This window comes from Aethalodelphis obliquidens, unplaced genomic scaffold (assembly GCF_003676395.1).
Source record: "Aethalodelphis obliquidens isolate GAN/ISIS:26980383/991018 unplaced genomic scaffold, ASM367639v1 scaffold32, whole genome shotgun sequence".
NCBI classification, from domain to species: Eukaryota; Metazoa; Chordata; class Mammalia; order Artiodactyla; family Delphinidae; genus Aethalodelphis; species Aethalodelphis obliquidens.
In genome coordinates, this window is record NW_020837976.1 from 12,901,493 (window position 1) to 12,926,384 (window position 24,892).

General features: G+C 40.4%; 1 long non-coding RNA gene across 1 annotated transcript in view; it reads right to left on the reverse strand.

The window, feature by feature from the left end:
- The window catches only part of LOC113631343 (uncharacterized), a 91,561-nt gene that overhangs the window by 11,941 nt on the left and 54,728 nt on the right, over nt 1-24,892 (reverse strand). Inside the window, exon 3 of the long non-coding RNA XR_003437267.1 lies at nt 11,887-12,073. This is a non-coding gene — a long non-coding RNA (uncharacterized LOC113631343). The remainder of the gene's footprint in view (nt 1-11,886; nt 12,074-24,892) is intronic.

The window sequence follows — 24,892 nt, forward strand, 5'->3', positions numbered from 1 at the left end:
ACGGGCATGTCTACCCAACCTGCTGCCACTCAGGGTATCCCCTCCCAGGGCAGGAGAGCAGGTGGAGGCCACAGGGACGTCCCCTTTACATACAACACCCACCTTCCTAAACCCCCCTCTCAACAATAAGGACATGGAGGCTCACCTGCGTCCACCTCATTTCGGGCACCTCTTTTCACTCCTAAGAAGAAAAAAATGATCATATACTCATCCCACCCTCTGCAGTGGACACGATACAGTTTTTTTTGTTGCTGTTTTTTTTGTTATTTTTTTTTTTGCGGTACGCGGGCCTCTCACTGTTGTGGCCTCTCCCGTTGCGGAGCACAGGCTCCGGACGCGCAGGCTCAGCGGCCATGGCTCACGGGCCCTGCCACTCCGCGGCATGTGGGATCTTCCTGGACCGGGGCACGAACCCGCGTCCCCTGCATCGGCAGGCGGACTCTCAACCACTGCGCTACCAGGGAAGCCCATGATACCGTTTTTGACGCCGTGAACAGGACAAGTATCAATTCCTCTAGGCTTTCCAGAAGCCTTGTAACTGCAGAGAGGACCATGGGGCCAGGAGAAAGAGCCAGTGAAAGGGCTCTGATGTGATGATCACTCACTATCAAAATAACAAACAAGCACACGTCCAGGTAACCAGCGAGGCAGCTATGGCTAAAGGAAGCACACTAAAAGTCGCCATTATCTATAAAAGTTTCCTGTTCTTTCTGTGCTGCTCTCTCCCCAAAACTTCCTTTCCCTGAAACTGCCTTCCTTATACTGAGAAAACCTGGGCTATTTCCAAAAGACTATTTATGGGAAATACTTTGGATACATTTTAGTGATTTTTTAAATTTTATTATTTATTTGTTTATTTTTGGCTGTGTTGGGTCTTCATTGCTGTGCGCAGGCTTTCTCTAGTTGTGTCAAGTGGGGGCTACTCTTCGTTGTGGTGCGTGGGCTTCTCATTGCAGTGGCTTTTCTTGTTGTGGAACACAGGCTCTAGGCGTGGGGGCTTCAGTAGTTGCAGCACATGGGCTCAGTAGTTGTGGCATGTGGGCTCAGTAGTTGTGGCTCGCGGGCTCTAGAGCACAGGCTCAATAGTTGTGGTGCACGGGCTTAGTTGCTCCATAGCATGTGGGATCTTCCTGGACCAGGGATTGAACCCGTGTCCCCTGCATTGGCGGGTGGACTCAACCACTGCACCACCAGGGAAGTCCCTTGGATACATTTTTAAAACAGTTCAGAGATAATTTTAAAAACATACCTCACTGGACTGGCTCTTCGCTTTCAACATAGAAATCACACTGTCCACTTTTCTCCGTATTCCCAACTTCTGAATGTCCAGGGGGAAAACCTAGCCTTGCTACATTCATCAGGATCTTAGCTCCCAACTGCCTAGTGAGACGCACCAGCACATTCTGTTTTAGCCACGTCTGATGGCAACCACGGCAAAGGCGGTGACCCTGCAGGCGGTCCGTTCCCTGACACCCCAACATGCGCTCAGTGATTCGTCTACCAGAACAGTGTACAAGGACCCATCTTTGAAGCCTGGCAAGTTTTTTGGCCATTTGCTAAAACTTACTCAGTTTGCTTATCTAGAACAGGGAGAATAATGGTTGCTCTGCTGTATGGCCACAGCCTAGCACATCATAGGTGCTCAACAAATAACAGTTACATACGTGAGCATTCAGCACAGTGTATAATCACCTATGTATATTTATCAGTGTAATTATTTGGCTAATTTCTAATCTTGTCATCGCTACTAAATTCCATGCACCATAGCCACATAGACTGTATCTGTATGGCTCAACATTCCGGCCCTAGCATCTAGCCCCCTGAGCTGATACAGAGGAGGTGCACAATACACCTACTGGTGAGTGAAAACTGCCTCTACAGAGGGTTGTTATGAATATTTAATAAAATACTGCATGCCAATGAGGTACCACCTCACACCAGTCAGAAGGGCCATCATTAAAAAGTCTACAGATAACAAATGCTGGGGAAGGTATGGAGAAAAGGGAACCCTCCTACACTGTTGGTGGGAATATAAGTTGTTGCAGCCACTATGGAAAACAGTATGGAGGTTCCTCAAAAACTAATAATAGAGTTGCCATATGATCCAGCAATCCCACTCCTGGGCATGTATCTGGACTAAACTATAATTCAAAAAGATACATGCACCCCTGTGTTCATAGCAGCACTGTTTGCAATAACCAAGACATGAAAACAACCTAAATGCCCATTGACAGATGAATGGATAAAGAAGATGTGGTATACAGATACAGTGGAATATTACTCGGCCATAAAAAAGAATGAAATAATGCCATTTGCAGTAACATGGGTGGACCTAGAGATTATCATACTAAGTGAAGTAAGTCAGAAAAAGAAAGACAAATACCATATGATATTACTTATATGTGGAATCTAAAATATGACACAAATGAACATATCTACAAAACAGAAACAGACTCACAGACATAAAGAACAGACTTGTGGTTGCCAAGGGGGAGAGGGTGTGGGGGAGGGATGGATTGGGAGTTTGGGGTTAGCAGATGCAAACTGTTATATACAGAATAAGGTCCTACTGTATAACACAGGGAAGTATATTCAGTATTTTGTGATAAGCCATAATGGAAAAGAATATAAAAAAGAATATATATATATGTATAATTGAATCACTTTGCTGTACAGCAGAAATTAATACAACATTGCAAATAAACTATACTTCAATCAATCAGTAAAATAATGCATGCAAAGAGCTTAGCATTGTGCCTGGCACATAATCAGTACAGGTATACCTTGTTTTATTGTGATTCAATTTATTGCACTTTGCAGATAATTGCATTTTACAGTTGAAGGTGTGTGGCAACCCTATCAGATGACGGTTAGCATTTTTTAGCAATAAAATATTTTTATTTAAAGCATGTACATTTTTTAGACATAATGCTATTGCACACTTAATAGACTACAGTGTAGTGTAAACATAACTTTTATATGCCCTGGGAAACCAAAAACATTTGTGTGACTCACCTTATTGCTATATCTACTTTATTGCAGTGGTCTAGAAGCAAACCCAAAATCTCTGAGGTATGCCTGTACTCAGTACGTTGTTGCCTGCTACAATTAGTAGTGTAGTAATAGTAGTAATAGCAGTTGTGGTGGTGGTGGTATTATTTCTCTAAATCCATGCCTGAATTGTGTGAAAAGGTGATACTCTCTCTGTTCTCCAGAGAGGGAAGCAGCCATCCAGAGACAGTCCCTGCGCTAGTGCTTTTTTCAGATCCCCATCACCACCATTTTCGTTTCTAGCTCTAAATTCCTGCCTCCTCTCTCCACAATCTACCCACCATGATATACTCTTCTGGCTTATGTTCAGTCTCTAGAAGAATAGAGAGTCCACAGTTGGGCTTCCCTGGTGGCGCAGTGGTTGAGAGTCCGCCTGCCGATGCAGGGGACACAGGTTCGTGCCCCAGTGTGGGAGGTTCCCACATGCCACGAAGCGGCTGGGCCCGTGAGCCATGGCCGCTGAGCCTGCGTGTCCGGAGCCTGTGCTCCGCAACGGGAGAGGTCACAACAGTGAGAGGCCCGCGTACCGCACAAAAAAAAAAAAAAGTTTTCACAGTTAACTGATAGATGATAAGCTTTCTGATCAACACTAAACACTGGAAACCGTTGGATCTACATGTTCCAAACAGTTTCTTTTGACCAAAAGGGGACTGGAGATCATTGTTCATCTAGCAGTGTCTTAAAAGAGAGAATGACCTTGCTTGGTGTCACCACAGGTTTCTCTCAAAGGAGTTAGGTCTTCTCTCTTAACACATTACATTGCGATTACTGGTGTTTAAGCCTGTGTTCATACCAAGGTATGAATTCAGGGATGGGACCACTGTGTCTATAAATTTAATATCCCAGCATTGAGCAGTTTGAGCACAGAGCAAAACTCAGTGTATGATTGATTACCAAATAAAGAAGGGGAAAGGCGCCGTGATAGAGTTTAGAGTTATTTCCTATATCTCCATTTTGCTCTCCATTAACACAAATAACAAAAATTTAGCTTTATATTAAAGAAAATTACAATCCAGGTGGTCAGAAGAACTAGAGAGATGAGAACACAGAATTGGAGAAAACAATGAAGTGTGGCCTCTTGGTCATGAGCATGGAAATTTAACATCATGATTCTTAAAAAGCTACCACTTCATCATATGCTGTATTTTCAAGCTTTAGAGATTGAATTCCTCAATATATATTAGATTCTGATTACATGATTATGTTCGACTTTGAACTTTTCTTATATAAACCTCAAAACAAAAATGGAAAGGTCATGACAAGAACAAGAAGATGTTGAGTCAGAAAAAGACTTAGCAACCCTCTAGGCCAGTGATTCTCAAAATATGGTCCTGAGACCCTTGGAGATCTCCAAGACCATTTCAGGGAGTCCTTGAAATCAAATCATTTCCATGATGATATTAAGATGTTATCTGCCTTTCTCACTCCCATCCTTTCACCAGTCAGTGTACAGCGGATCTTTCCCAGGGTTACAGGATGACATCACAGCAATAGCAGGTTTAACAGTCCAACTGTCTTCTACTAAGCCAGACCTTAAGAAAATTTGCCAAAAAAATGTAAAATAATATCACTTTTCTCACTGTTTTTGTTTTGCAAAAAGTTATTTTTTTGTAAAAATATTCTTTGTTCATATATAATGTTTATTATTGCTTTTTAAAAAGAATTAGTATTTTTAACTTCCCAGTTTTAGTTTCTAAAATGATAAATAACTATAACCCATATAAATAAAAGTTCTTTGGAGTCTTCAATATTTCTTGAGTCTAAATAGGGTCTGAGACCATTAAGTGTGAGAACCACCGCTCTAAACCCATGGTCTTCAACCAGGGATTTGCATTTGAATCAGGAAATCAGGTCCTGGCTTTTCTATGTTGTAACTGATAAAGAGGCAAAGAAGCACTCTAAGCTCCATGGCCTCACCTGTAACATTAGAAGGTGACAGTAAACATAGAGGCTGGGATCGGAAAAGTATTGTGAAGTAATTATTGGGTTGGCCAAAAAGTTCGTTCGGGTTTTTGGTAGCATCTTACGGAAAAGTCCGAACGAACTTTTTGGCCAGCCCAATAGTAGCGACCATTCATATTAAGCTGGATATAGAAAATGCAAAACAGTAAGAGTCAAAGGTTTTTAGGCTAGGCAACTGGCAGGAAACTAGTGCCTCTGGTAGTTGAGAATAGCCAGGTTGGAACTGGGAGAGAAGATATGAACACTGTGTTAGATGGCAGGTCCTGAAAGTGGAGATGTCCTGCAATGTCTCAATCACTCTTTGGAGACAGAGAACTGCAGTGGAGGTGAGCGGTCCAAACCAGGGATATGGATTTGAGGGTTAGTTAGCCTTCTCTCATGACAGGTGGCATCCAGAGGGTGAATAAGCCCACCCAGGAAGTGCATGTGGAACCTGGAGCTGTCCAAGGCAGAACCTGGGATGAGGGGCTCCTTTTTGGAGCAGGAACTAAAGAAGAGCCTAGGAGATGTTGGGAAAGGCCAAGCCAGATAACCAGAACAATGCAGAACCCTGCACGGTATTCATGACATAGCCACTGGATGGGTGGGAAGATGGAAAGACAAAAAAGAGGAAAAAAAAAAACCCAGAGGAGACAGCTTCAAGGAGGATTGACTGGTCAACAATATCAAAGCCACAGAAAAGGTACAATGGTAAATTCTGAGAAGCTATGGATGTGACAAGAATCGGATCATTGCCAGCTTCAAACAAAACTTTTTAATAGAAAAATTTCAGTGGAGTCAAAACAATACATGAAAACTGCATGGAAAAAAATCTAAAAGCATACGGAAGGAAATAATAAGGATGGGAGAAGGAAAAGGGAACAAAATCCAGCAAAGACTCTTGGTATTTAAGCCAGGACCACCTGTGTACAGCCATGATAGAAATACCCAATACCCAGAGCCGCTGAAGGTGCTAAAAGCAAAGGGAAGAATGGTGGGTACCAGGACTCACAGACTTTCGTCGTCTTCAAACCACCCTGTTCATGGGACTATTTCTTATTACATCAAAAGAGAATCCTAAGAAATCCTATAAATCAGAGGTCAAAAGACATTAAGAGTAATGAGGTGAAGGTTAAAGATCTATTCTGGTTATTTTAAAGAAAATATTTAGATTTTAATAGATCTTGACTTGCTATGAGGTGCAAATAATAAAAATCAAAATATCAGAGATTCCTGTAGAAAAAAGGAATTGCTATGACAACCACAAGTTGGCCTCCACAGAAAATACAAACAGGAATCAGAATGAGAAAATTATAGAGAAATGTGACTGATTTGGAAACCATTTGAACTAGTACTATTCTTTAATGTTTTGCTCATGTGGCCCTGATATGAGAACATGAAAACATTCCTCCACTTCAATAGCTCCTTTGTATTTCAGATTAAAATGAGCAGACCATCAATTAACGAAATGAAACTGGAAACCAAGACCATCTAACGGTTTACTCCACTAAAATGTCCCTGTCCCCTTCACTGTTAACTTCTAATATTTATAGGCCCATACAAAAATTCAAGAGTAGACATGCCTTAAATGCATGATATTGCAGGCCAAATAGTAAAAGCAGATGACAGGGAATGAGGACTCAATACATCTTCAGCTGCCAGAATGTAAAGCTTCAAACCAGTTATAAAGGACCAAAATTTCCTACCTCTTCTCCAGCATTTTCCATTAACCATGAACATTCCTGAGACCTGCTATGAGGTTTGCTACTTTTTTTGACTGGTGAGGGAAGGTAGAGTAGGGAAGGGTCAGATTTCCCCAGCTTCTTTGGGGATAACCCAGTCACTTTCCAGAGTTCACGCTTCCAAAACCAGAAGACTCAGATCTGCAAGCCCAGGGATCCCAAGAAACCAAAATTAGGGTATCCAGTGATCAGATCTTCTGCACAGTGCATTTGCCTTAAGACATGTTCACTGCCAAGTGAGTAAGCTGGTTATACATAGCTCTCCAATTAGCTAGGCTGGCAGACCCTGACCCAGGCCCTTGTGTTCTGCCTCCTGCCTGCCCTGTACCCTCACTTTCTTGGTCTAGTGGCCTCAGATACCTTGCTATATAGCCTCATGCCCAGTCTTCCTCTCTCTACTCTGGTTTGCTCCTTCACCTAGTCTGGCACCCGACTCGAGCTTTGGTCTAGATGCTGTTGTTCAATCTCCTAAGGCTCTGTGCTCTGCAGCCCAAGGGCCAGGCCAGCCCTGCCCTTCCTCTGAACCCATCTCCAGCTCTAGGAGCCCCTGTCTTTGCAACTCCAAGCCACTTGCCTATCAAGTGGAATGGTTTGGACACAGATCAGTTTTATCTACAGACATTCTCCAACATCACTGAGCTTCCCGCTATGTCACCCAAGTGCAACATCTTCCCAAAGAGAAGGAAAGAATTCACGGATTCAGTGTGTCTGACAAAAACGATCACATATATGAGGGTCCTTCTGATGCTTCTACTGAACTATATGACTTCTCATCCCCTGTATTAACCAAACTAATTAAGATCTGTCATTCATACCATGATAAATTAATTGTAAATTAGAACAGCAATGTCACATGATTCAGAGTATATTTTGCTAGATCCTCCGTAAGTCATCTTACACAACAATTGGTGATCATCAGCAGGTATGAATGTCAAAACACATAAGTCGCGTGATTTAAATTCAAGTTCCTTGCATCCAAGAACTTTAGTTTTGAGAATCTTCTATATATAAATCCATATAAATTCCAAGTCTTGATGTGGGATCATCAAATATGGGAAGGGCATCCTGAAATAACTTTTGCCATCCCCAGCACCTGAAGGCCTGAAGCTAGCTCTCTTTTGAAAAGATAGGCCGTTACTAAATGTGCAATGTATATACTGGCTGGCTTGGTCAGAGCAAGCTTGGTTCAAGAACTCACACTTCCACTTTGGAAGAGCCTTTGCCAGGGAAACAACACTAGCAAGGCCTTGAGATTCTACAGACACACTGGAGAATGCAGCACCAGACATGAATATAAGAAGTCTGGGGTTTCCCTGGTGGCAAAGCAGTTAAGAATCCACCTGCCAATGCAGGGGACATGGGTTCGAGCCCTGGTCCAGGAAGATCCCACATGCTGTGGAGCAACTAAGCCAATGCGCCACAACTACTGAGCCTGCACTCTAGAGAGCCCGCAAGCCACAGCTACTGAAGCCCGCATGCCTAGAACCTGTGGTCCGCAACAAGAGAAGCCACCACAGTGAGAAGCCTGTGCACCCCAACTGAAGACTAGCCCCCTACTGGCCACAACTAGAGAAAGCCTGCGTGCAGCAAAGAAGAGCCAATGCAGCCATAAATAAATAAATAAACAAACAAATCCTTTAAAAAGAAAAAAAGAAGTCTGGGCTGCCTGGTCATACATCACATAGAGCAAGGCTGCCCTTGGAGTAAGGAAGGAAAACAAGGCAGGAAACACCAAAAGGAGCAAAGCTTCATAAAAACCATCTTTCTTTGGGGCTTTCTTCAGATACGCCCTATAAAGAAAAACAAACAAATACTGACTAGAAGACTTCCTGGTCATCACAAAAACTCTCAGAATTCTAATATGCATTCATCTTTGCCACACAGAAGTATTTGAGCTAAATACTGTCTTTCAAGAACATCAAGATCCTTGTTGTTGAGCACACCCTGGTTTCCCTTCCACCTTTGATCTCCAATCAACCACTGAACAAGGGACAAGCCAATAACACAGATGAAAAAGGATGCTGTCGCTTCTCAACTACTTTGTTGCGCCTTGTTCCCGCTAATGCCCCAGGCCCAACTGGGAATAACGGTCCCTCTTATGAACGATGTCTCTCTGGACACAGGATGTACATCAAGCAGAATTTCATGAAGCCCAGGGTCTTTTTCCAAAGAATCGAAGAAGTTGGAAACTATGCAACACAGCTGATGAGTTTCACAGCGGAGTTTCAAACCCAGAACAATCTGAACCAACAGCTCCGTACTCTTTCCTCTAGTACCTTCTAGTTCACCTTTCTAGGTTTAAACTTACATGTAAATGTTATGCAACGTCTATGCAAAGCAAGGAACACACGGCAGGATCGGGAGGAGGGAACAAATGAGGATTTGTTATAATTCCACAATGGTAAGGTGTACCATAGTGACAATAGAAATATTTTACTGTCTTATTAGAAAATAATATAATTCTTGACCAGATATACCAAATTGCATTCTGCCACAGTAGTGGTACTGCTGACATGATCATTAGTTTTATTATTATACTCTTATATATTTATAAATATATATTACTTTAGAAGTGTCAGCTAACATAGGTTGTTTGGGGTTTTTGTTTTTTTTTAAAATCAGATGCCCAGCATTTCTAATGAGGACATGATAGAAAATTTAAATTTCAAAGAAAATGTCAATGCCAAAACAAAAAGTGATTTTAAATGTTCCTCCCACAGAATGCTGATTCTCCACACCATGGCCAAGTGTACACATGTGATTATTAGCTGGTTCACTGGCACCCAATGGACCAGATGTAAACATGACTCCAAACTGTTCATTTACTAACCAAGCTCTCCAGATACTGTCAGTCCTGAAAGGATTGAATCAAATGCACTGATCAAAGCAGCTGGGAGTGAGAAGGGGATGTGGAAGCCATCTAGACCAACTGGTCCTTCAGTCATGAGTCTCCTTCTAAGATCCTGGCCATGAAGCCACCTGGCTGCATGCCAGGGTCGTGTCTGTCCCTGGTTACACCGACCAAAAGCTCACTATGTCCTAGGAGAGGCCACCATGCCATCTTTGGAGAGCTCTGTTTCATGATTGGTTGCAACCGTCAGAGTAAACAAACCAGTGACTGGTCTGAGGACAGGGATATGTGTTTATTTTCCCCTGTAACACAAGTCAACAAGAAAGCCTCTAATCAAATAAATCCAAAGAGAGGTACAAACATAATTGTGACACATGTTTAGACTAGTTGAAGCAGATCAGGTCACTGGGCCACTGAAGAAATCATTCCTAAACCATATAAATGAGCTCACATTACACGTCTACACTATGAAGTATTTTTTCCCTCTGAAATACATTTGCCACCAACCTGAAAAAAAAATTCAGATTGTTGGATCAGTACTGATAGATAAATGTAGCACTTCGGCCAAAGGAGCTGGGTGTCATTGTCTGTATCACAGTCACTGGACAAGTTGGGCCCTTCTCTGCCCAACTGACCTACAGAAGATTTATGCCACAGGAAGCTGAGATGGTGACCTCAAAGTTGCTGAAATATTCAGTCTGCGCAGTTCTCTGGAATAGCACAATTTGGGAGAACTAGCTTTGTAGATAGAAAATATAGGCATTGTCATCATCAAAAAATCTACAAACAATAAATGCTGGAGAGGGTGTGGAGAAAAGGGAACCCTCTTGCACTGTCGGTGGGAATGTAAATTGATACAGCCACTATGGAGAACAGTATGGAGGTTCCTTAAAAAACTAAAAATAGAATTACCATATGACTCAGCAATCCCACTACTGGGCATATACCCTAAGAAAACCATAATTCAAATAGAGTCATGTACCACCACGTTCACTGCAGCACTATTTACAATAGCCAGGACATGGAAGCAACCTGTGTCCATCGACAGATGAACGGATAAAGGAGATGTGGCACGTATATACAATGGAATATTACTCAGCCATAAAACGAAACGAAATTGAGTTATTCGTAGTGAGGTGGATGGACCTAGAGTCTGTCGTACAGAGTGAAGTAAGTCAGAAAGAGAAAACCAAATACCATATGCTAACACATATATATGGAATCTAAAAAAAAAAAAAAAAATGGTTCTGAAGAACCTAGGGAAAGGACAGGAATAAAGACACAAATGTAGAGAATGGACTTGAGGACATGGGGAGGGGGAAGGGTAAGGTGGGACAAAGTGAGAGAGTGGCATGGACATATATGAACTACCAAATGTAAAATAGGTAGCTAGTGGGAAGCAGCCGCATAGCACAGGGAGAACAGCTCCGTGCTCTGTGACCACCTAGAGGGGTGGGAATAGGGAGGGCGGGAGGGAGAAGCAAGAGGGAAGGGATATGGGGATATATGTATACGTATAGTTGATTCACTTTGTTATACAGCAGCAACTAACACAACACTGTAAAGCAATTATACTGCAATAAAGATGTTTAAAAAAAGAAAGAAAGAAAGAAAGGAAATATAGGCATTGTCAAGCTAGAATGTAGAGTGTTCAAAAGGGACATCTCACTACATTACAGACTGCCCAGGTAATGAACTGACACTCATTCTAGTCAGAAAAGAGCATTTTGAAGGGCCATTTTTTCAATTCTTTAACACTTTTTAAATCTTTAACATTTTTCTTTGTTTCTCATTGTCTTTCATAGACAGGAGATATTTTTCCTCAAATAGTGAAGCAGTTTAAGGCTTTGTAACCTAAGTAAATAACCTAAATATATCTTCTCTCCATGTACATTCTCAAGATTACAGCTTGGGTTCTCTGAGTTTAATGAGGACTAGAGTTAGACTGTTTCCCATTAGAAAGAGAAAGGAGTAAGGCAGAAATTCAATAAGTGTTCAAGTAAAATACAGCCATCCTCACATCTGTATTATATTAGACGAGACACAAGACAAAACATTGACTCTTGAGGTTAAATCTAAATTTCCTGCTTCAGTTCTGAAAGAGTTTGAGAGTTTAGATCAAAAAGGCAACAGAGAAATAAGACCAAAAAATGTCTAAAAACAAGTTTCAAAGGCTATAAAATGCCAACACTTAGTTACTTATTTGAAGCATCAGTTTAGTCAGCAATTACCCTAGAGCCACAAACAGAAATTAGTGAAAATTCTACTACATGCTCTTTTTCCAAGTTCGGGATGACCCACCTGGGATCTGTGTGTCATAGGAGGTGCCAAACCACCACCTCTGATTCTTCAACTCTCTTGTGTGATATTGTTGAATTTCCACGTCTTCCTCTCTAGTATACTGTTACATCACACTTGAACTTCCGAAGGTATTATTTCAGTCTCCTTTGGAATCTACTGGTCTTTAATTTCAAACTTTAATTTCATCCTGCAAAAAAGAAAACCCTAAGCCTCAGGTCAAAGATCAACAAGCAAGACAAATTATCTCAACAAAAACAAAAGAGCATGAGACCAGAAACAGGATTCAGGGAACTCTTTCCTTAAGTCTGGCTTTTGAGCCTGCACCCTCTAGCCTTTATCAAGCTTGCGGGTAAAACTACGTTTGAAGAAAGTAATACTGACCTATTAACTTTGGTGGCTTTGTGGATGCTTCTCTAAAATGCCACTGATCAGAAATACATACACAGACACACACACACCCAGTAGATGAAGAATTTGTTATTCTGAACAACTCAGAATGAAACAGCCTCTCTTATCGAATTCCATGGTAGAGTGGCATACATATCTCTAAACCTTGCACATTACAAAATTTTCCTCAACCATGAGGATTCTGATTGAATCAAGGGACTGGGATTAGAAGGAGATATTTACCATGAAGTCATTTTAGACAAATCTTTTATCAAGTTATGCCTTAGTTTCAGCCTCTAAAAGAATCTAGGGACTATGCTTGGTCTTCAAGTCCTTTTACCAATTTATCCCTTGTCCTGTCTCAACAGATTACTAACCCTCAGCTAGTCAAACAAATCCTATTGCTGTTCTTTCTACCTCACTGGTTACTCCTTCTCAGTCTCTTTTTCTTCTTTCTCCTTTTAACGTCGGAAAGTCCCAGGGCTCAGTCCTTGGATGTCTTTTCTATCATCACTCACAACCTTGGAGAGTTCATCCCGTCTTCATATTCCAGAGACTCTCAAATTTATATTTTCAGCTCCAACCTCTCTGCTGAATTCCAGACTTACATACACAACTGCCTGTTTAATATCTCCATTTGGATGTCTAATAGACATCTCAAACTTCTGTGTCCCAAATGGAAGTCCCAGTTTCTCCCTACGCCATCCCACAAACATCCTGCCCCTACAAGGCTTCCTGTTCTCAGCTAATGACAACTCCATCCTTCCAGTTGCTCAAGACAAGTTATAGTGTTACACTTGACTCTCACTCTCCACATTCAATCTGTCAGAAAATCCTATTGGCTGTAAGAAAGCCCTCAAGAAAACCTTATATCCAGGATCCAGTCCGTTTCCTTATCACTTTCACAGGTACTACCCTGATCCAGGCTCCATTATTTCTTACCTGGGTTACCTAATGGCCTCCAAAGTTCTCTCTCTGCTTCCAACCTTGTCCCCTGGATAGCCAAGGGGATCCTCTTTAAACATCAGTCATATCATTTCATTCCTCCGCGTCAACTCAGTAACGACTACCCAGACTACCTGTTTCACGCAGGTAAAAACAAAAGTCCTCACAATGGACTGGTTTCCTTCTTCTCCCCTTTGATCAACCTGCTCTGATCACAAAGGCCACCTGCTGTTCCTTAAACATCTCAGGCACGTTCCTCCCTTAGGTCCTTTGCACTGGTGCTTCTCTCTTTCTAGAATGTTCCTCCCTCAGAGAGCCATAGGGTCCCCTCACCTTCTTCAAGTCTTTGCTCAACAGTTTCCTTCTTAGTGAGGCCCACTCTGAATGCCTGCTTAAAATTGCAGCCACCCTCTCCCCAACTCCCAATCCTCTTTCCCCTACCGTACATTTTTTTTTCTTTCTCTAAAGTACTTATCACCTTCTAATATTTACTTACTTGTTTATTTTGTTTCTTCCCACAACACACACATACACACCAAGAGTATAAGCTCCATGAGAGCAGTGATTTTTATATTTTGTTCACTGAGATATTCCAAGGGCCTAGAATACAGACACACTGGGTGAATATTAATTGACTAAAGTCCACCAGACCACCAACTTGCCCATTCTATTCTCTGAAGTTTTATCTGTGTCACGGTTCCCTTTTTAGACTGACTTTCCCCAACCTCTCTAGCAATATAAATTCCTCTTTTCCTCACTTCAAGCTCCAATTTAAATCCTCCTCCTCTTAAATCTTTTCTACATTAGCTCTGCTCTATTGACCATGGATTTTTATGTACTTAGTCAACAAAAAAATTTGCATCAGCATCTCTGTTTGCCAACTCTGTAAATTTTAAGTCATATATACATACAGCTAAACTCTCAGTTCTTTATCTTACAAGAAATTCTGTAAGAACTATAGCCCCTGGAATTTGTGAACGTTTCATGCCTTTAAGAGATGCATCTGATGGAGAGGGAGACATTAGCAGAGAGTCCCTTAGTCACGGGGTGAATACTGAAAAGTTCACAAGCTTTCTTTGGTGAGAAACCCAAGCCCATCATTATGGGGTGAATCATGTCCCCCAGGAAAGAGATGTCAAAGTCCTCACCCCTAGTACCTCAGAATGTGACCTCAAGGGCATTAGGGTGGGCCCTAATCCAATGTGAATGGTGTCCTTATAAAAAGGGGAAATCTGGACACAGAAACAGATATACACAGAGAGAAAATGTTGTGAAGACACACAGGAAAAACACCATGTGAGGACAGAGGGCTGGAGTGATGATCTGTGAGGCAAGGGATGCCTGAGGCTACCAGAAGTTAAGAGACAGGCCTGGAACAAACTCTACTCTAGCGCCTTCAGAGGGAACACGATCCTGCCAACACTTTGATTTTTGTCTCCAGAACTCTGAAGTGATACGTTTCTGTTATTTTAAGCCACCCAGTTTATGGTACGTTGTTATGACAGCCCTAGGAAACCAATGCACCCATTATTTGGATGCAGTAAATTGAGCTGAGATCTGGTTAGATATCCACATTTTCAAATTATTCAGGTTGCAACAATGTGCCCTGAAACTGAGGTTTCTTTAACTGATTGTCTTGATTCCAGAGCAACTTTGTAATTATTACTTTACAATCATTCCACTGATAAGATACTCAACTGGGGATAAGGGAATCATCTTTCTACTCTAGAATCAAAAAGATCCTCTCTTTTGAGTACGAGGGAGGATCGCACAACGGCCTTGTAATTTCTACAGGCAAGCTGGTCTACAGAGCCGAAAGTCAGAAAACATGCTGCACTATTAATTGGTAATTATATGTTTGAATTGGATCCACACAGGCAGAAAAACAGTTTAGAAAACCATTAAAATTATATGACTAAATTTAATCCATTGGTTCAGATTTTAGAAAAATGTCTGGTTTGAGTTACCTGGACCAGCTATCTAGCTTTCTGGTTCAATATACAATCAACCTTTTAGCTTTGGCATCAGGTTCCAAACCATATTCTAAAAGGGAAAAAAAAAAGAGCCACTGTTTGAAAGTTTATACTTCAGGAATAAACTCAGCTTAATTCCCTTGGAGGCCGAGAGACTCAGGTTATTGGACCTTTCCTAGGTGTGAGGGTGAGAACAGAGGCCACTGTCACATGAGCCTGAAAAACTTTGAACTGTTTTCCCCATACTGCGCCTTCAGACCAGATGCCATCTGCCCAGCCTCATTTCTTCCTTTAACTAAATCAAGAACTCGGTTTTTCCATTGCTGCAATGCTCACAGGTCTAGAAAGACAAGAGTTAAAGTTTAAACACTCCTGTCAGTTACTGGATATTTTCCAGTAAAGGAAGAATCACAATTAGCAAATCAAACCCTAGTGATGTACTTAAACTGCATATTACAATATAATCCTAGCATCTATTGAGCTGTTTTACCAAAGTGCCAGACGTTTTCTATACATTATCTCTAATCGTCACAAAAACTATGCAAGGAAGATGTTATCTCCATTTTTCTAAGGGGAAGATGTTCAAAGGAGCTAAGTGGCAGAATTAGGATTTAAACCCAGGTCCTTCTGGCTGCAAACTCAGCAACTGAACAAGCAGCATTAAGAAGAGCCAGTTCCCACCACTTCCCAGAACTTTAATTCCATTATCTTTAATTTTCAGAATAACCCTGGTAGATAGGAATTGCTGTGATCCCCTTGTCACACCTGAGTGGACTGACACTCAGGAACATTACGTGACTTGCCTATAGCTGGATTAAAAAAACCAGACTTCCCTGTATTGAGTACTGTCCTAAGCTATTGGGTTTTTTCCATAAAACCCAAATGAACTTTTTGGCCAAACCAATATTTATAACCATTATAAACCACCCTAAAAAGCAGAGGGGTATTATCCTCACTTTCCACGTGAGGAAGGTGAGGTTCAGACAGGTCACTTGACTTTTCATGTCACAAAGCTATCAAGTGGCAGAGCCAGGATTCAAAGCCAGGTCTGAGGATTCCAAACCCGTGCTCCTGCCACTGTGCCAGGCCGCCTTTCCCAGGGCCTTTTAGTAATTAAGTCAGTGTCACTGAAACTCTAGGCTACCTTTCAAGGGCTATTATAATAAGGAGAGCACTTGGAATAAAAGTAAAACCACTTGACAACATAGTACAGGAAGAAAAAACTATGATCTGGGGTTACAATAGCCAAGTTGGCCCACTCAGTGCACAGAGCAGCAAGCATTCTCTATGTTCCAAATAATGACACTGTTAATTTGATTTATATAAAAGGAAATAAAGAAATTTACATAAATGAAAACACCAGCAGGAGGAGGGAAGCAGGTATACATTGCCCGAAATGAGCTAGGTACTAAATGAGAAAGGGCAAAATAGGGAATTTCTGTGTGTTTTATTCATTTACTTCATTTTTAAAGGCTCTTCCCTGCCTATCCTCTTCCCACTGCGTTCAGTGACAGTATTCCCCTGCTTCTAACCAAAATGTTGCTTTGGCAGGAAATGAGGAGGAGGAGACTCCGTTTGAATGCAGGCTATTACCCTATGATTAACCCTTCTCCCTTGGATCAGAACCCGGGGTCCTTTTGCCAAAAAGGCAAGGAAAAGAATAAGTTTACAAAACCCAAACCCTATCCCTTCTATGACATATCAGAGTGTTACACAATGCTTCCATATAGATTCCCTCATTTGATCTTCACATCAGCCCTGGGAGGTAGACAAAGTCTACATCATAATCCTCATTTTACTGACAGTAAAGATAAATTCAATTAAGTGATTTGTTCAAGTTCATACAATCAGTAAAACTCAGGCTGGAAGCCAGGTATTCTGTTACTGAACCTCAGCTTCTTTCCACAGCAGCATCATGTTCTAAATTATTTGAGAAATAACCTGTTTTACTGTATAATGCTGAATATCTCTACAGCTGCTATTGCAGTTACTGCATCATCATCATATTTTTATTACTGTTTGATAGACTTTACTTTTAAGAGCAGTTTTAGGTTCACAGCAAAATTGGGCAGAAAGTACAGAGATGTCCCAGATACCCTCTGTCCCCACACATGCATAGCCTCACCCATTATCAACATCCCTCACCAGAGTAACACACATGTTACAATTCATCATCAGTTTTTAACTATAAAGAAAATTCAAATGATCATTCTTAGCACGTTCTTACTAGACAAAAATTAGGAAATTACACAGATAATGTAGCTACTTTTAATGGGGCACATGCTATGCACTGGGGAATACACTAGGTATTTGCACACTTAACTCTCACAACTCTAAGGAAGCTGTTGTTCTTTTTATTTTTACGTCTCATGAAACTGAGGCTCAGAGAGGCTAAGTGACTTGCCCACATTTACAAAGGAGGAGGTAGGTAGGATTCAAAGTACTCCAAAGTCTATGATATTTCTGAGGCCCCAGGCATCAGCCTTCATAAACCACCTTACCCTCCAGGTAAGACAAGATGACTACCAGAAAAATCGTAAGTCTACCAGCTTCCTTAGGAACCTACCCCAACCTAGCAATCCCCAAGTTGGTCAGTTTGTTCATTACCTAAATCCAGGAAAGAAGAGCAAAACAAGGTGCTACTGAATCAGTGAATGACCAAAATGTAACTGGAAAGCTGTTAGCATTAATATGCAGACTCATTAATATGCAGACTCATTAATATGCAAACTCATTAAGTTTGAGTCTCACCTTCCCCCAGGCAGGCAATAATGAATGATCTCTTTACTCTCAGAGGATCAAGAACGCTTTGTTCAAGGCTTCCACCACCTACATGTGAACCTCAACCTCTAGCCCATGGCTAAAGTAATTTCCTTTGTCTCATGAGATGACAGTCATGAGACTGAGTACATAAAAGAAGGAGAAGGAGAAGGGGAAAGGGGAGGAGGAAGAGGAGGAGGAAAAAGGCAGTTCCCAGTATCTGGGGAACCAATGCTACCTAGAGCTCCTACTCACCTCCACTATGTACACTTATCAACAGACTCTCTGCCTCATCCCCAGTAAACGTATGAAAGACCACGAAGAATGGGCTTCCCAGTCCCTTTATTTCTATCTAAACCCTCCCTAAAACACCACCCATAGTTTCAACCTGGCTTGAATGAACAAGAAAACTGGGTAACATTTCTAACAGGGCTTTACTTTTATAGTCTTTTGTGTGTGTGTGTGTGTGTGCTATACAGTAGGTCCTTGTTGGTTGTCTGTTTTAAATATAGCAGTGTATACATATCAATCCCAAATTCCCAATCTATCTCTTCCCCCCACCCTTACCCTGGTAACCATAAATTCATTCCCTAGGTTCTGTGAATCTGTTTCTGTGTTGTAAATAAGATCATTTGTATCATTTTTTTTCAGATTCTGCATATAAGTGATACCGTATGATATTTGTCTTTCTCTGTGTGACTTACTTCGCTTAGTATGATAATCTCCAGGTCCATCCATGTTGCTGCAAATGGCAGTATTTCATTCTTTTTAATGGCTGAGTAATATTCCATTGTATATATGTACCACATCTTCTTTATATATTCATCTGTAAATGGACATTTAGGTTGCTTCCATGTCTTGGGTTATTGTAAACAGTGCTGCAATGAACCTTGGGGTACATACATACTTTCGAACCAAGTTTTTCTCCAGATATATGCCCAGGAGTAGGATTGCTGGATCATATGGTAGCTCTATTTTTCGTTTTTTAAGGAACCTCCACACTGTTCTCCATAGTGACTGCACCAATTTACATTCCCATCAACAGTGTAGGAGGGTTCCCTTTTTTCCACACCCTCTCCAGCATTTATTGTTTGTAGATTTTTTGATGATGACCATTCTGACTGGTGTGAGGTGATACCTTATTGTAGTTTTGATTTGCATTTCTCTAATAATTAGCGATGTTGAACATCTTTTCATGTGCCTCTTTGCCATCTGTATATCTTCTTTGGAGAAATGTCTATTTACGGCCTCTGCCCATTTTTTTCTTTCATTTTTTTTTTTTGTTTGTTTGTTTGGTATGCGGGCCTCTCACTGCCGTGGCCTCTCCCGTTGCGGAGCACAGGCTCCGGACGCGCAGGCTCAGCAGCCATGGCTCACCGGCCCAGCCGCTCCGCGGCATCTGGGATCTTCCCGGACCGGGGCACAAACTCGTGTCCCCTGCATTGGCAGGCAGACTCTCAACCACTGTGCCACCAGGGAAGCCCCACTCTGCCCATTTTTTGATTGGGTTGTTTTTTGTTTTTTATGAGGGTTTTTTTTTAATTAATTAATTAATTTTTTGGCTGCATTGGGTCTTCGTTGCTGCACGCACAGGCTTTCTAGTTGCAGCGAGCGTGGGCTACTCTTTGTTGTGGTGCACTGGCTTCTCACTGCGGCGGCTTCTTTTGTTGCGGAGCACGGGCTCTATCCGTGTGGGCTTCAGTAGCTGTGGCTCGCGGGCTCTAGAGTGCAGGCTCACTAGTTGTGGTGCGTGGACTTAGTTGCTCCACAGTACGTGGGATCTTCCCCGACCAGGGATCGAACCCATGTCCCCTGCATTGGCAGGCAGATTCTCAACCACTACGCCACCAGGGAAGTCCAGGTTGTTTGTTTTATGGTATTGAGCCACATAAGCCATTGGTAAATTTTGAAGACTAATCCTTTGTCAGTTGCATCATTTGCAAATATTTTCTCCCATTCTGTGGGTTGTCTTTTCATTTTATTTATGGTTTCCTTTGCTGTGTAAAAGCTTTTGAGTTTAATTAGATCCCATTTGTCTATTTTTCTTTCTATTTGCATACTTCTACAGTCTTGAAATAATTACTACTACAATACTATCCTACTACAACATTTTCCTACTAATAATATTGAGGCAATGAATAACAATGGTAATAATAACTGATTGAGTTCCTATTATATTCCAGGTGCTTTATATATTTAATCCTCTCCCAAATCTTATGATAAAAGGTCCATAATTCACATCCACAATTCTAAAAGTTAAAAGTTCTGAAAACTCAAATGTATTTTCCTAAGTATACAGGAAACTCTTTTTGTGGCAAAACCTAATGTGAACCAAAACTGAGTTTTTACAGTCTTTACTTATCCACTTGGTGTGAACGTCCATACATTTTGCTGCCAAATGAGTTAATGTGTTGGATTTGAGGGCACAGTCCCAGGCTCTACTGGGATGTAACATACTATGTATTATAGACTACATATGCACCTTTTTCTTTCTAAAATCTAAAAATATCTGAATTCTAAAACATACCTAGACACAAGAATTTCAGATATCTCTACTTTTCTGATGAGAAACAGAGAGTCACAAAGCACACAATTTTACTATTTACTTCCTTTAGGTCATCAGAGCCCTTTTACTAATTTAATAGTCAATGTTCAATTTTTTTAATTCAGAAAAGGATAGCTATTACGTCTGCACATAATCTAATAGTCATACGTAAATGGATCATTCCAATATACACCCCCATCCAAAATGTGTTAAGAGCTACTGGCTGGTGGCTGACCTGAGAGAGCTGAGCTTGCGTTTATCATCTCCTGTTACCCCGTCCAATCTCTAGCGAGGAATATTCAGTAACATCTCTAAGAAAAATGACTTACTATATTCCATGCACTGTTCTGAGTGCTATACATAACACATTTAATCCTCACAACAACACATTGAGAATGGGCACTATTATTCCCACTTTATAAATGATGATTCTGAGGCAGAGAGAGGTGAAGTATATAGTCCAGTTAGTAAAAGTGGCAAATTAGGATCTGACTCTCAGCAGAAATCAAACAGACAAAAATCCTTTTCTTCACAGCACTTGTTGGGAGGGGGAGGGACAGAAAGTAAATAAATAAAATAAATAACCAAACTATATAGTATATCAGAAAGTTGATAAGTCTCATGAAGAGGAAGAAAATCTGAGCTTTTAATTACAACACTCTATCTCTTAGTGAAAGTAATGTCAGGTCTGGTGTCTGAAGGGTGAAAGAGAAGATAAATTTTAGGCTAAGTAAACTGAACACTGAACTCTACTGTCAAAGTAAAGCCTGTAGATGAATTTCTTTTTTTTTTTAAGAATACATAAGAACTTCCACTTCCAAGCATCATAGAGTAACGAGGATCAGATTTACCCTTCTACCTGAAAGGTTAAAAAATAAAAGCAAAAAACAGACAAAATGTATGAAACAATGGTTTTCAAGATACTGCATATCACACAGCGGTGGACAGTGATTCCTGAGAAATAGGAAACAAATGAGGTGAGCCCTATGATTTACCTAGCTTACTGACTGAGGGAAATTCCAAGTGGAAATCCATTTGTGGGATGTCCCAGGAGATGTTGGCCAGTTTAATAAGGCAAGAAAAGGAATAAAAGGCATCTGGCTTAAAAAGCAAAAAGTAAAACAGTGTTCATTTGCATATGACATAATTTTCTATGTAGAAAATCCTAAGGAATACTTTTTAAAGCTACAAGAATTAATAGGTGAATTTAACAACACTGCAGGATACAAGCAATGTACAAAATCAATTGTATTTCTATGTACCTATAGACTAGTGATGAATAATTGGAAATTGAAATAAAATATCATTTACAATAGCATCAAAAATATGAAAAAAGATGTATATAAACATCTTTTACACAATGATAAAAGATATAGACACTGAAACTATAAAACATTGCTGGAAAAAATTAAAGAACACTTAAATGATTGGAAATCTGCTCATTGTTTATGGGTCAAAAGACTCAATACTATTCAGAAGGCAGCTATCCCCAAATTGATCTATAGATTCAGCATAATTCCTATCAAAATCCCAGCTGACTTTTTGCAGACGAGGACAAGATGATTAGAAAATTCATATGGAACTGCAAAGGATCCAGAATAACAATAGAAAAAGCGTTTTTAAAGAACAAAGTTAAAGGACTAACACTACTTGATTTCAAAAGGTGTTATAAAGCTACAGTAATAAAGATGGTGTGGTATTGTCATGAAGATAAACAAATGCATCGATGGAAATGCCTAAAGAGCTTATAAAAAAGGCCCAAACATATATGGCCAACTGACTTTCAACAAAGATGTGAAAGCAATTCAGTGGAGGAAGGATCTTTTCAACAAATGGTGCTAGAATATGCATAAGAAGTGAACTTAGATCAATACTTCACACCACATACAAAGATTAATTTTAAATGTATCACAGACCTAAATGTAAAACCTAAAATGATAAAACTTTAGAAACAAAACATATATGAAAACCTTTATGACCTTGGGTTAGGCAAAGATTTCTTAGCTACAACGTCAAAAGCATGATTCATAAGAAAACAAATTGATAAACTGGACTTCATGAAAACTAAAACCTGTTAAGAGATGAAAGGACAGTCCTCGGACTGGAAGAAAATACCTACAAAGCATTTATCTTATAAAAGATTTGTATCCAGAATATATAAAGAATTCTCAAAATTCCAAAATGACAGCACAAACAATCCAACAAACATATAGACAAAAGATATGAACAGATATCATCAAAGATATACAAGTAGCAAGTAAGTACATGAAAGGATGCTCAACATCATTAGTAATTAGGGAAATACAAATTAAAATAGCAAAGAGACACCACTACACACCTATTAGAATGGCTAAAATTACCAAGATTCACAGGAACAAGTGTTGGTGACAGTAAACTGAGCAACTTTAAACACTCATACACTGCTGGTGAGAATGTAGAATGGTATACCCAGTTTGGAAAACAATTTGTTAATATCTTAAAAAGTAAAATATACACCTGCCATATGATCCAGCCATTCCACCCAAAGATTTGTACATAAATGTTCACAGCAGTTCTATTTGTAATACCGAAAACCTGGAAACAACCCAGATGCACACTCACAGGTGAATTGTTAAACAAATTGTAATATATCCATATGATGGAATATTCCTGAGAAATAAAAAGAATGAAGTAATGATACATGTAACACAAGGAGGAATCTTAAAATAATTATGCTGAATAAAAAAAGACAAATATATATATATAAAAAATATGATTCCATTTATATGAAACGCTAGAAAACTAATCTACAGGGACAGAAAACAGATCAACGTGGTTGCCTCAGATCTCTCAGGAGGGAGAGATTGCAAAGGGTCATACGGAAACTTTTGGGAGGTGATGGATATGTTCATTATCTTGATTGTAATGATGATTTCACCAGTGTGTACATAGGTCAAAATGTATCAATACTATCTGCACATACTTTAGACATGTACAGTATTGAATGTCAATTATACCTCAATAAAGCTGTTTTTTTAAAAAAATAACACATAAGAAACTAGAGACTGGCCTCCTTCTGCTCGAATCTACTGAAATTATATCACTTGTAGAGATAGGCATAACTAACTGCAAATAGACAAATCAGTCCCATACAAAAGCTGAGAAGGATTTAGTTCTTCAAAAGAATGTTATAAATGTGTGTGATTCACAGATGATCAAACAATTCTAGTACAAGAAGGAACAGTTTTGCTATTTTTCTTTGCCTTCCTTATACAAAATCAAGGTTTCAGATACCTTACAAACAACTTTTAACATGACCAGTAATTCTGTTTATTATGTGTTCTGATGATCTACTGCTATATCAAAAACCACTGCAAAAGCTAGTGTCTTATATACAGTTTGGTCAGAACTCAACAGGAACAGCTCATTTCTGTTTCACTCAGAGCCATCTCAGATGGCACAAAGGCTGAGAGCTGCAAGCATCTGAAGGCTCATTGATCACAAGTCCAGTGGTTGAAGTTAGCTGTCAGCTGGGACCTTAGCTGGACTAGAGCCACAGCACAAAGCCTTTCCGTGTGGCCTGGGCTTCCTCACAACATGGCATCTGGGTCCCACACACCAACATCCCAAGAGAGAGCCAGCTATAAGCCAAGTCACCTCTTCTAACCTAGCCTTTTAAGTCAATCACTGTCATTCTGCCACATTCTATTCTCTAAAATCAAATGACAAAGGCAGTCCATACTCAAAGAGGGGGATTAGATTCCACCTTTTGATAGGAGGAATGTCAAAGAATTTGCAGATGTGTTTTAAAACCACCGTACTGTATTTATTGAAAATGCAGATTCCTCATCATCCTTTCAAATACGTGGCCAGGAGCTTTCATGGGAGGAGCACTGTGCTAGGACTCCAGGACAATGGATTCAAATTCTGATACAGATTTGAGACTCTTACATGGGTTAATTTCCATGTTAAGAATGGGGACTAGGAACTAGTGTACACATGAGGTCAAAGTGAGATGGGAGGGCACAGAGGGAAGGGACACAGGCTGCTCAGTTCAGGTCTTTAGTAGAGAAAGGCAGTGGAGGCACCAGGCAAAACACAGTGTCTAGACTCCCAAAAGAATGCTTAGAGCCACTGATGGGTCAGTCCTATAAAATCAGAGTGAGGAATAGTGTTGGGAAGCCACCAACAGGGAAATCTTACAGCAGGTACACGTGGCTCTGAGGCCAGGATTGGGTTTTAGTACCCCTACTCCTCGGCAGAACTGTACTTGCTCTAGACAGAAAACAATCTTCTATTATTATACCAAATCATACAGTATCATCATTGCATGCTTATCTGACCAGCTGTCCTACTAGACTAATATGCTCCATAAAGGCAGGGACCATGTTTTTTTTAATTTTTATTTATTTATTTA